Source organism: Ctenopharyngodon idella, chromosome 11 (assembly GCF_019924925.1).
Source record: "Ctenopharyngodon idella isolate HZGC_01 chromosome 11, HZGC01, whole genome shotgun sequence".
NCBI classification, from domain to species: Eukaryota; Metazoa; Chordata; class Actinopteri; order Cypriniformes; family Xenocyprididae; genus Ctenopharyngodon; species Ctenopharyngodon idella.
In genome coordinates, this window is record NC_067230.1 from 4652116 (window position 1) to 4666089 (window position 13974).

Consider the following 13974-nt stretch of genomic DNA (forward strand, 5'->3'; position numbering starts at 1 on the left):
ACATAAATAGGAGACCAATATGCCTGTAAAAATCGTTTTTCTACTATATCAATTACATCTGTGTGAATATAATTTTTTAAAACCATACTTAATGCACCTTTAATTTGGTAGTTAAAAAGTCTGGAGTCAATATTTGACTCTTCAGACCATCTTATTCAACAATGATGTGTTCCAAATCCTGCTGAACTCTCAACCACACTGGCGCACATAGAATATTAATTCACAAATCGTGGGCCATTAAATGTGATTAAGGCGATGTGATTTGTCTCCCTGCATACATCCTGAGTGGAGCATGGCACCCGCTGTCTCTTTACTCTGCTTTATTGTGTAGACGAATGCCTTTGTTTGACTGTCTTCGTGCTTGTTTTGTTTTTTCTACCTCTAGAAAACGATTATTTTGCTGTAATCATTTAGACATAGCTGACATCGCTGTTCGCAGCAAGCTAGAGGGAAACGACAATGGTTGCCCTTTGAAGAATACGCAGTGCTGTGTGTTTCACATATCTGTGCTGTCAGGTTCAGGATTTGCCGTGCATTTGATGAGGAAGGCATTAGGCCCGCTACAGCCTGTTCACCTTTCATCATTCCCTCGTGCCTTGATCCTTCGTCACAATACCGTTCATCTTTCCAATGTTGTATTGATGTAAACTTGTGTAGCGCCACCGATCTGATAATTTGATGTGTCTGCGCTCAAATAATTAGTCAAAAATGGCTGTACTATTGTTTCAGATGACATATCTTCCATCAGATGGTTGACACGTTAAAGTCTTAAGAGTGATAAAGAGATAAATTGATTCTCATGTCAATCCAAATCCATAAGACTTTCGTTCATCTTGGAAACACAAATGAAGATATTTTTAGAAGAAATCTGTCTCTCCATTGAAAGTCAATTTCACCAAAACTTTGACACTTCAAAAAGTTTATAAAGACATTGTGAAAATAAGCCATATGAATTGAGAGGTTTAATCCAAGCCTTCTGAAGAGACATGATTGCGTTGTTTATATGGTGAACACATTTAAATTAGGCTTTTATTTGCATACTAAATGGTAGCCTAGACATGCTTGTGTGACGCATGAGATTGAACCTTCTTGATGAACCTCATTGTTTCTTACCCGTCAAACAAGAACTAATGAGGTTTGTTCTCAAAGAATCTCTTAATTTTCATTAAAAATATATTTTATTTGTGTTTTGAAGATGAGCAAAGTCTTATGGGTTTGGAACAACATGAGACGAGTAATTGACATAATTTAAATTTTGGCGGGAACTAACCCATTAATGGCCACTAGGGCTGCACAATTATGACAAAAATCATAATTGTCGATTATTCCCTTGAAATTGTAATTGTGATTATTAATTATGATTATTATCACAATTTACATTGAATGATGTTTTAAATAGCTTTATACCATTGTTTAAAGCAACTGCATGTCATATATATATATATATATATATGTGTGTGTGTGTGTGTGTGTATATATATATATATATATATATATATATATATAATTAAGGGTGCAACGGTTCAGATTACTCACGGTTCGGTTTGTATCATGGTTTTAGGCTCACGGTTTCGGTACGGTTTGGTATGTGCTATGTTCAGGTAAAAAATTACTATTGTCAAATAAAAATACAGAAAATATGAACAAATAATCAAACAGCACAAATAAATACAGTAAAGCAAACATACAAATAAATAAAGCTTTTCAGGTTTTTCATGTATCCAGTTTTCAGGCACAGAAATTGAATAAAGTAGCTAATAAAATGTAAAACAACATTGCTTGTAATCTTCACTGTATAAATTAAATAAAGATCAATCATTATTAATTATTAAGTTACTATTCAGCCATGAGCAATGAGTGATTTCCTTGTCTTTTGTTGTTTAATTAACATTAAAAACACATTCAGACAGCAGGAATGCAAGGGCTGCTGTCTCTTTAAGACATAATACAGGGATCAGTACACTGATAGTGAACACATGTGTTCTTTCTCGAGTGTATAAGTTCACTTAAGACATAACCGACTATGCTTGCTTGGATACTCGCCAAGACAGGCATGTTGACATAATTTTGTGTGAATTTGTCCGTTCAAGCACAAGACTTGAAGGAGACCTCAGTATTTGCGTGCTGTACACATGCCTAACTCTGTCTGTCTGTTTTATTTATTTTCTACAAACCATATTATAGATGCGTATGCGTCGTCAGATATGAGATGTGTGTGTGTATATATATATATATATATATATATATATATATATATTATATATACACATGTAAAATTTTATATATATATATATCTAACAAGCTGAAAACACTCTTCCTGAAATGTTTTTATTGCTTTTCTGTAGCATTAAGCCTCAAATGTCAACTGTACATTGGTTTGGTTTCTTTAAATAAAAACAAAAAACATACGGGCCATTTTCCTGGTTGCATTCGCACCGCCAGTAGGAACTCTGAAGTGACGTAAACTGCACTTGTTGTTGTGACTTTTATTTTGAAGGTGCTGAGAACAGCTCAGCCAGAACCTGAGCACAGAGTGCTCGCATTCTCTGTCTTCATTAGTTTACGATCTGTTTAACAGCCCTGTGACTCGTGTCTAAAGCGTTATTAGATGAGAACTGTTAAAGAAAGTAGACATTATATGAAAAGGTATTAGTGTTTGCCATGCCGTGTGGTTGATGCCCAATGTCGCTAGCTGAGCAGAAATACATAATCATGTTTCGCTTGGTCCGCTCAAAGTCACGCTGGATTCTCTTCTCGGAAGGTTGAGAGGTCCAACTATCGCTGTTTTCCATGTTTGTAGAGTTGGTTCATGGAGTAAATGTATAGGCTGTGCACACAGCTTTTTACAAATGGCGGTTTCTGGTGTTTCGCGTGCATTCGACCAATCAGCATACACTTATGGCACTGGTAGTTATTTTTGTGCTGGGTCAGACCTTTTACGCTCTGAAGTAGTCCTGATTTGCCTCTCAGAAAACATGTTCCAAAAAAAACCTCTTAAGCACGCAGAATAATGTAAGTGGATTTTTTTTGTAATTGCGCCTTTGAACGATTACGAAATTGTGGCATCCTAATTGTAATCGCAATTAGAAATTTGATTAATTGTGCAGCCATAATGGCCACAATTATGATGTTTGTCAAGAAACAAAATGTTCTTTTTGTTTTAAGACTGTTGAAAGTGCACTACATGTAACAGACTCTCAAAAACCTTGATCCTGAGAAGATCCATTAGCAATGTTCTGTTCATGACGTTGTTTCACTTATGGGCTTATGGCAGTTATTATGAGGCACAATGGGTTGCTATGTCTCCCTCTGATCCCCTTTTCGGAACGCACTTGGTTTGATCCATTGGAAATGCAGCTTTCATCATGGCTGAAGTGTTCTTCTGTTCTCCTGTGGTTAGTTCTGCGTTGTCCAAGAGCCTTGACCTTTCTCCGTCTGTTTGTGCGCAAACTGGCCGCCATTTTTATGGTCCCTTAGGATTATGACTTTTTTTTTCCTGTGAGAAAGACATTCTCTTGAAGGCAGTGGAAGTCAAGCACAGAGTGTTCTGAGTGCAGAAAGTGCCAGACGAAGTTAAACTGTCTAAATGGACTGGTGCGTTTGTTCCAGAGAAGAACACAGTTCTGGAAAGCAATTGGCTCCCACCCCCTGTCGTTATAGCAGTCAAAATTCCACTTCCCACCTCTCCATCGGCAGTGGAGTGTGAGGACGGTGTGGATCGATGGGCGCCTTGTCGTTCTAAAGGTGTGATAGGTAGGCAGCCGTGTGTCCTCTCCCTCCCCTCAAGCCCTTCCTCCATCTCTGCCAGCTGAAGCCGGTGTTTACACTTGGACACCTGTCTACTCTTCACACTCGCTCCAGACAAAAGATTCAACGTAGGCTGTGAAACGCTTGCCAAATTCAAGAACAAACCTTTTGTGAAGACTGCATTTACACAGATACTGTATGTGTTGCTATTAATTGTCTTCGTTTCATTGTAGTCTTTGTTAAAATTCAGAATTGGGTTCAGGTTAGGTCAAGGTTGGATCTGTTTTTTTTTTATCCCCCACATGGCTTGAATGCAGGATGCTTTTTGATGTTTATCTTTGCCACATGCTCATTGACCAGAGGCTAATGTGACATTTCTGTGGGATGAAGACCTAAATGTCCCACATGCAATAATCAGGCTGAATCTGTCAAATACTTTATGGGTTTTGCAGATTGCTTTTTAAAGCCTGCATTCGACACTCATATTAAGAACGATAAATATACAGTTGGTTTTCACATCCATGTTTACAGGCTTTGTAATTTCGCTACCTTCCTAATAAATCTCCAATTATTACTTTGATAACAACGAGTGTAATTGAATCTTCTAGGTTGACTAGGTTGTACTGTATAGGGAGGGTTTACAGGACCTGTTAATGTAGCTTAGAGAACGTCATAGAAAGCAGGTCATCTTCTGTATTAATATTATGCAATCGGCATATTTCATCTGTTAATCTCACACGTGCAGCATTCAGATTCACAGTCTTGATGCCCGTGCAAAAGTGCATGTGGGAGGAGCCGTTTGCTCAGAGACAGATCTTTTGTGGTTTTCATACATCAAAGTGGTAAACTGGAGAACTTGCACAGCAGATATCACAGCATGGCGAATGTTAATATCTGCAAACATGACTTTACAAACGTAAACCTTTTTTAAAGCGTGGAAAATTTTATATAAATATGTAATAGTAATCTGTTGTTTCAAAAGGATATTTTTTGTCACTTTTAAATAAATTTGTACATTGTAATATCTTTATCGACCGAAAATCTAAAAAAAATATTTTATGTAAATTATATTAAATAAATTTTTGCTTATATCACCATTGCTAATTCAACACTTCTACACAATTATGTATATGTAAGCAATAAGGTACTCGAGGCTAGTGCTGTATCGTGAATAAGTCATGGCTGAAGCATTGCGTCGTGCCTAATAACACCCTTCAGCCGTGACTTATTCACGACACAGCACTAGGCTCGAGTACCTTATTGCTGTTATAAAACGATTACCACACAATACAAATATTAAAGCCAAAAATATGTATCAATGCAACTTTCATGATGTAAACTTTCAATAAAAGCCTTCCTTCCGCCAGAAAAAATAGTCCCTGACCGTGAACAGCAACAGAATTATCACGCCATTAGATGGCGGCAAAGACTGTCTTTATGAGTGTGTCAGTCAGTAGTGAAGACTTTTACATTGAAAAGACTGAATTGTTGTGAACACGGAACAAGACGCAACTGACAAATGCTTTGACTAATGCTGTCAGTCATGGGAAAACCCCTTAACTGTTAAAAGGACAAGAAAATACATCCGACATTTAAACAGATATTTCATTATGAACATAGGACTTATGTAAAAATCTGAATGCTAAATCTGAATGCAGGTAATAAACTCGCTCACTCAATCTCTTTCTCACGATACTCTTCTACATAATACAGTAAGCTTCAATGAACAATATCAATTGAGAACAAACAGTTTACATTGCTAAGAGTGGTTGCTAAGTGTGTTGTGTAGTGATACACAGAACCGTTGGGTGAATCGGTCATAGCCGTGTTTTATTGTGAATAAAACAGCTATTGACCAATCAGAATCAAGGACAGGAACTAACCATTTTATAAAATATATTACACTACTGTTCAAACATTTGAGGTCAGTAAGATATTTCAAATAGAAATAGATATTTCTTTTTCAAATAGATGCTGTTCTTTTGAACTTTCTATTCATCAAAGTATTTTGAAAATAACGGTTTCCACAAAAATATTAAAAGCAGCAACTGTTTACAACATTGATAATAATACAAAATGTTTCTTGAGCACCAAATCAGCATATTAGAATGACTTCTGAAGGATCATGTGCATTTTGCATTTTGAAATATATAAAAATAGAACATTTATTTTAAACTGTAATAATATCATGAGATGTAGCCATACCGTGAACTAACCATTTCCTACTATGTTTTTAGTTTGCACAGTTTTTGGAACCCCTTCACGGTCACATGGTATCACAGCAAGTTGAACTCCATTTCTACCTAGAATGCACCTGGTGGTGATAACCGGTACTGGATATGCCCTGAACGTCCTTATCTCGGAACAAACCTCTTGTTTAGAACTGCCTGAACAACATCAAAGTCTACTTCTTAATTATATATATGGACTTTAGAGCGGATGGGTACGCATGTTTGTATATGAAGTGAGTGAGTATATTTGTGTTTGGCGTGCAGATATACCTTTAGCTCTGGTCACTCTGATTTTGCCAAGTAAGACATGTTTCTGGATCAGCATATTTTGTATTTTGTTTTTGTTCTGTCTGAAAATTTAGTCTCTATCCCTTCTCATGAACCTAACCCAACTCATAACTTATCCTTAAAATCAGAAGGAAAAGATAGGTGAATAACAATGATGTAGAAGCACCTAACCCTGGTTGTAAGCCTAAACTTGACATAAACTGTAAACTTGTCCCTCAAATCTGATTGGTTGATTGGAATGTTGTTTCAGGATCAACAAAGATGTTGATCCAGGAACACGTTGTACTTGTTGAAATCACGGTCACCCTCTAGCTTTATTTTTGTTATGAATAATGCAAAGGCCCAGTGGTGGTCATACACCTCAGCATTTCTCCCGGCATTCGCTCTTGCAGGTGCTGGGAATGAGTCATGCGTAACTGTGTATGTTTTTGTGAGAGCGTCTGCATATATGTACGTTTGCGTGAGTCTCACAGAATAGCTTTAAAATATTCTCATGACTAAGTGGTCGAAAAGCAGTCCACATGAGTAAGATCAGCTCTGCTGCAGCAGTCTATATCTCTTTCTTTTTTTACAATTGACGTCTGCTTACACATTGTCATTTGAAGACAAGAAGTACTTCCACTCTCATTTCTGCTCGTTTCACATCTGCATCTGCTTTCTGTCATCGCGTCTTCACATGCAGCTGTCTGCAGTCCCGTGAGATGGACGTGTTCTCATTGCACACGACTCTAATGTGCATTTCTCATCAGAATCTTAGAGCAATAGTTCACTCAAAAATGAAAATTCATTATTAACTCACCCCATGTCGTTCTAAACCTGTATTTTGTTTATGTAGAACATACACATTCATGGTTTTTAAGAATCTTAATAGTGTTACCACCTACAAAGGGCACCTATGGTGACTCTCACAAGATAGCGCTCAGACATTGGAGGATTTTGCAGTATTTTAAAATGAAATTTATAAAATGTGTGTTTGAGATTAACTGTTTTAAGGTCAATTTTATCAAAGTATCATTGATTAAAGGCATAATTCATTCCAAACTTTTGTGACTTTTTTTTTTTTTTTTTTGGTCAAGTATAAAAAAAGACAGTTTGAGAAATTACTTTATTTATTTTGTCCATAAACAATGGACGTTAGTGGTAATCAAACATGTTTAGTTACCAGCACTCCTCAAAATATCAAAATATTCTTTTTCACTTCAGATAAGAAGCCTAAAAAATTAAAGTGAAGATGATCATTGTAAAGACACTTTAAAAAAAGAGAGAGAGAGAGAGAAAAGTGTTTCAAAGAACAAACAGCATATGGGTTTGGAGCTACACGAGTGTGAGTAAATAATGACAGAATTTTCATTTTTGGATGAATTATTCCTTTAAGCTTTGCATATTTTTAATTAATTATGTAAGATTCCTTTTTTTTTTTGCACACCATATTCAGTGTGTGAGTGTTGAAAAAAGACCTGATGTCAACTGTCACTTTGTTGTACCACTTCTAAGTGATGTGTGAGTGTCGTTACTGACTGGACTGATGATATGATGGATTACTCCGTCATGCAAATGATGGTTAATTTTTAGTGAGTCTTTGATGGCAGTTCTAATAAACTCAGGGTCTCCTCAGTCAGACCCTAGATTCCCCAAACTCACCAGTGCCACCATTCTGATCTGCAAGCTAAGCATATCCACACATAATCATATAAACTTCGGCCTATAAATTTCTCCCAAAGTCTTATTGCGGTTGAGATGAGATCATTAAGGTGAGTGTGAGCTTGTGCAGGCCTTAAGCAAACGCTGATGAAATGGCCGCAGATTTGACCGACTGCTGCAGTAACTCACTGTTCTGGCCTGTGTTCACAACTTCTGACGGCATTTGCTAAAATAATCAGCCATTTGTTTTCCACTTCGAACCACCTTTGTAATCGAGAACCTTGCTCCATTATTCTCAGATGCCAGTATGTTGGAAGTTGAGAATAAGAAAGCTGAGAATATTCTTCACTGAACGTAGGATTTCTGTCATCTGTTCTTCATGCGAGAGGTCCAAATCCCGGATGAGCCCCCTAATTTCATGTTACGCCCCGTCTAAGGGAAAGGGTGCAACATGAAAGACTCTTTGAAATGTAGTGAAATTGAACATTGATAAATTTATTGACTTTAAATTTGGAACTTGTGATTCAGGAGCTGACTAGGCCAAAATAACAAACAAAACTTCCTTATTTTAAAACCTCTTTCCTAACCCCTAAAAAATATCTATATTTAACAAGTTATAAAAATATCTAGCTTTTGTCAGACCGCCTTCCGTATTCAACTTACGAAAAAAGCGTAACTGACGTCACATAGTAGGACGTAGTGTAAGCTTTTTGAACTGCGAGAGGAGATACACTTTCTTCATAAGTTGAATATGGAAGGTGGTCTGATGGAAGCTAGATATTTTACTTTATAACTTGTTAAATATGGATATTTTTATTACACAAATGCTTCACTTTGCTTCAGAAGGCCTTTTTTTACCCCCTGGAGCTGTGTGGAGTACGTTTATGATGAATAGATGCATTTTCTTGAGCTTCATAATCTTTAGTCCCATTCACTGCCAGTATAAAGCCTGGATGTGTCAGGATATTTATTAATATTACTCTGATTGTGTGCATCAGAAAGAAGAAAGTCATATACACTTAGCATGGCTTGAGGGTGAGTAAATCTTGCGTTAATTTTCATTTTAAAGTGAACTAATCCTTTAAATGAGCGAGGTTTTCTATCGCATTTCAAGTGCTCATGATATGACCCATTTTAGTTGCGACCAAATGCACTTTAAAATCAGAGCTATAAAAATGTATATTCACGCACACATATACAGGTGCATCTCAATAAATTAAAATGTCATGGAAAAGTTCATTTATTTCAGTAATTCAACTCAAATTGTGGAACTCGTGTATTAAATAAATTCAGTGCACACAGACTGAAGTACTTTAAGTCTTCGGTTCTTTTAATTGTGATGATGTTGGCTCACATTTAACAAAAACCTACCAATTCACTATCTCAAAAAATTAGAATACTTCATAAGACCAATAAAAAAATTTTTAGTGAATTGTTGGCCTTCTGGAAAGTATGTTCATTTACTGTATATGTACTCAATACTTGGTAGGGGCTCCTTTTGCTTTAATTACTGCCTCAATTCGGCGTGGCATGGAGACGATCAGTCTGTGGCACTGCTGAGGTGGTATGGAAGCCCAGGTTTCTTTGAAAGTGGCCTTCAGCTCATCTGCATTGTTGGGTCTGGTGTCTCTCATCTTCCTCTTGACAATACCCCATAGATTCTCTATGGGGTTCAGGTCTGGTGAGTTTGATGGCCAGTCAAGCACAGTAACACCATGGTCATTGAACCAGCTTTTGGTATCTTTGGCAGTGTGGGCAGGTGCCAAGTCCTGCTGGAAAATGAAATCAGCATCTCCATTAAGCTTGTCAGCAGAAGGAAGCATGAAGTGCTCTAAAATTTCCTGGTAGATAGCTGCGTTGACTGTGGACATCAGAAAACACAGTGGACCAACACCAGCAGATGACATGGCAGCCCAAATCATCACTGACTGTGGAAACTTCACACTGGACTTCAAGCAACATAGTTTCTGTGCCTCTCCACTCTTCCTCCAGACTCTGGGACCTTGATTTCCAAATAAAATGCAAAATTTACTTTCATCTGAAAAGAGGACTTTGGACCACTGAGCAACAGTCCAGTTCTTTTTCTCCTTAGCCCAGGTAAGACGCTTCTGACGTTGTCTTTGGTTCAGAAGTGGCTTGGTACGTGGAATGTGACAGTTGTAGCCCATTTCCTGAAGACGTCTGTGTGCGGTGGCTCTTGATGCACTGACTCCAGCTTCAGTCCACTCCTTTTGAAGCTCTCCTAAGTTCTTAAATCGGCTTCGCCTGACAATCTTCTCAAGCCTGCGGTCATTCCTTTCACTTGTACACCTTTTCCTACCACACTTTTTCCTTCCAGTCAACTTTCCATGAATACGCTTTGGCACAGCACTCTGCGAACAGCCAGCTCTTTCAGCAATGACCCTCTGTGGCTTACCCTCATTGTAGAGGGTCTTGATGATCGTCTTCTGGACAACTGTCAAGTCAGCAGACTTCCCCATGACTGCTGTTGGGATTACTGACCTAAACGCAGTATTTATACCCTGAGAATGGTAATTTAATAGAACTTGAAATTAAATATTCTAATAATTTGAGATACTGAAAGTTAGCTGAAAGTAACGGCAAAGCGCATTATACACATAATATATACAAGTGCATCTCAATAAATTAGAATATAATGAAAGTTTTTTTCTTTTTTTTTTTCTTTCTGTAATTTAATTAAAAAAGTAACTTTTTCATGATATTCTAATTTATTGAGATGCACCTGTATATATTATGTGTATAATGCGCTGCGCTGTTACTTTCAGCTAATAAATGAAAAAACTGCATTTTCTGGTGCTATTTTTTCATTGGTTGGGGCATTCTTACAGCCCTTCATCAAACTTCTTAACACACAGTCTGAGATTCTCACAGTCTAAGATTGTTTTAAAACAATGGCCAAATTAACAGAATAACATGATCTGTGCGTAAATTCTGATTGGGTGGGCAAGGCAGACATTTGCCCATGACTAGATCCGGCCCTAACTGTAACTGAGATTCACAGTCCCTGGGTTTAAGAGCTCTCTGTCTTTAACAGGACAACTCACAGCAGGAGCTACAAGATAAGCACTTCAAGCAGAAAGTAATGGCAAAAGAGACTTAAAAAAAAAAGAAAAAAAAAAAAAGCTTCAAGAGAATACACAAGCAAAGCATTGAGACAAAGATATCAAACCCACAGGGAAAAAAAATGTAAGAATGTTTTTGCTTTATATAACAGAATATCAAACAAAGTGGCATTTATTAAAAAAAAAAAGACAGCAAAATATTTCACAAAACGATATTTGTGGTAGGTTCTAAGCGATGAAAGAAGAAGATATAAACTAATATATTTTAAAGTGAGACATGTTTGCCAAATTGTATTTATATTTGACCATGTGATAAATGTGTCCTCAATACTTCAGAAGAGGTATTCAGTAAGACAAATTTGCATATGTAGCTGTTCATATCTATCAAAACTGGTGTAGGAGGATGGAGGATGATGTCACCTTATAAACTGCTTTCAGAATGAGTAGATGTACCTTTAAGAGAACAAGCAAATGCACACTATTAGAAAGTTTAGAAGAGGAAATTCTACGGAGATTTACAGTGTCTGTGCTGTAGATTCTTTATTTGTCTGCACAGGAACACTGTATTAAGATCCCAACAGAGATTGATTCATAATGTCTCAGAGGACGCATATGTCTCTATCTCTCAGTTCAGTTCCCCAGGCCTTCTTTCTTTCTGAGGCGAACTCCATCTCATTACAAACGCTTGCTCTCTCTCTCTCTCATATATATATATATATATATATATATATATATATATATATACACACACACACACACACGTATATACTGATGAGCCACAACAGAGGTAAAGCGAATATCGTTGATCATCTCCTAACAAGGCCATATATTAAGGTTTGGGTATATTAGATGGTAAGCAAACAATTAGTTCTTATAATCAGTGTGTTGGATGCAGGAGAAATGGGCAGGAATAAAGATCTGAGTGACTTTGACAAGGACCAAATTGAAAGGACTCTGATTTGGCGAGGCCTGTGGGTTGCTCCTGGTCAGCAGTGGTGAGAATTTACCAACAATGGCCCAAGGAGGGACAAACCAGAAACTGGCGACAGGGTGTTGGGTGCCCAATGCTCATCGTTTCAAGAGGGCAACAAAGGCTATCGTGTCTGTTCCGAACCAACTGATGGTCTACTGTGGCATGAGTCACACAAAATTTTAATGATAAAACTTTAATGTTGCAGCACACTGTGCATCACACTCTTCTGCCTATGGGGCTGCTTAGCCACAGGTCAATAAAAGTGCCTGTGATGACCCCTGTCCACCGTCGAAAGCACCTACAATAAGCATGTGAGCCTTAGAAGACGGTTGCCTGGTCCGATGAGTTCAATTTTCTTTTACATCACGTGGCGGCCGTTTACTTGTGTGGCATTTACCTAGGGAATGATGGCACCAGGATGCACGGCAACAAGCCAGTGGATGGAGAGTGATGCTCTGGTCAGTGTTCTGCTGGGGAACCCTGGGTCTGGCTATTCATGTGGACGTACATTTGACACGTGCCACCTACCTAAACATTGTTGCAGACCAGGTACATCCCTTCATGACAATGGTGTTTCCTTGGTGGAAGTGGCCTCTTTCAACAGGATAATGTACCCTGTCACACTGCACACATTGTTCAGGAATGGTTTGAGAAACAATTGAGTTCACGGTGTTGCCCTGGCCTCCAAATTCCCCAGATTCCTTGGTGGGTTGGCGCTGTTTTGGCAGCACGAGGATGACCAACATCATATTACATTATACTGCCAGACATGGAATGAATGAAGAATTGTAGTGTGGTGTACGATTTCCCCCCCCCCTCTCTCTGTGCTATATTGTAAACATCTCCTTGGTGATTTTATAGGCTCATTAACAATACAGTACACAATCAATGCAGTGGATTTCTCATCTTGCATCTGTGTTTATCTGTTCATCTAATTATATGATGGAACAGACTGTTTTGCATCTTTTTGAAGCCTGTCATTGATAGGCTACTGTCAATAGGAGCAATTTGTATTGAAATATGAAGCGAGGGGAGTAGAAATGTCAACTGGGCCAAAGTGAGATTGACTAATTATGAATAAATAAAACACTTGAGTTAACACATTCAGTTTTGCAGAACGGGGTTTGTTTTAGACATGGTTCTCTGCAAGACTGAACTCGAGGGCAACTTACAAGAACCATGTGATATAGTATGTAACCATATATATATATATATATATATATATATATATAAAAGTGCCTGTATCTATATATGCAAATTATGCATAATTACAAGCAACTAACCCTAAATCAAAACTTAATTATATAATAAATACATGTTGATAATTAATATTCCTTAGCACTTCTTTGTATAATTACTGTAACAAGGGCACCTTGTGTAAAGTGCAACCCATATTTTTAAGATAAACTAGTTGTAAAATTACTAATTGACTATTAGTTGTTGGAAAAGTAGGAGACCATCATGATCTATTTCTAGTCACGACCCTGCCTCTAAAACAATGCAGTGGCTTATTTGAAAATCTTTTGAATTGAATAAAATACTAGCAGTTTCTGGTTCACCATTAAAAAAAAAATGCAAAATGGCAATGTTATTACTGAAATCGGTCCATTTTATTACAGTAGATTAGACCTCGGGGCCACATATTGTGATCAGATAGAACGGAGGCTCCTTAAGCATTTTCTGTGGACGCCATTATATGGCGTTTAGAAGAAAGGTCATTTCCAGCAATTCCATTCAGCCTTGTCTGCTCCCTGTCTGGCTGTGTGACACTCAGTCCGGATCTACTTACTCTTCCAGGGCTAGTCATCATGAATGATCTAGTTGTTGGAGGGTAGTGGGCAGAGGAGGCTGTGTGTGGTGGTACAGTAGTACTCAAGACAAATGCCCCATTATAGTGGAACATAAACCCTATTGTAGAGCCGTGGAAGCAGAGGTGCTTTTCTCATTTACCGTGCTGAGCGAAAAGCCTGTTCTGAATCCGCCCGTCACAGCGTCCACTAGGGAAGACTCG

General features: G+C 37.8%; 1 protein-coding gene across 7 annotated transcripts in view; it reads left to right on the forward strand.

Annotated features, from left to right (window-relative positions):
• Positions 1 to 13974, forward strand: part of nlgn1 (neuroligin 1) — a 322087-nt gene that overhangs the window by 63858 nt on the left and 244255 nt on the right. The gene's annotated exons all lie outside the window — the stretch shown is intronic.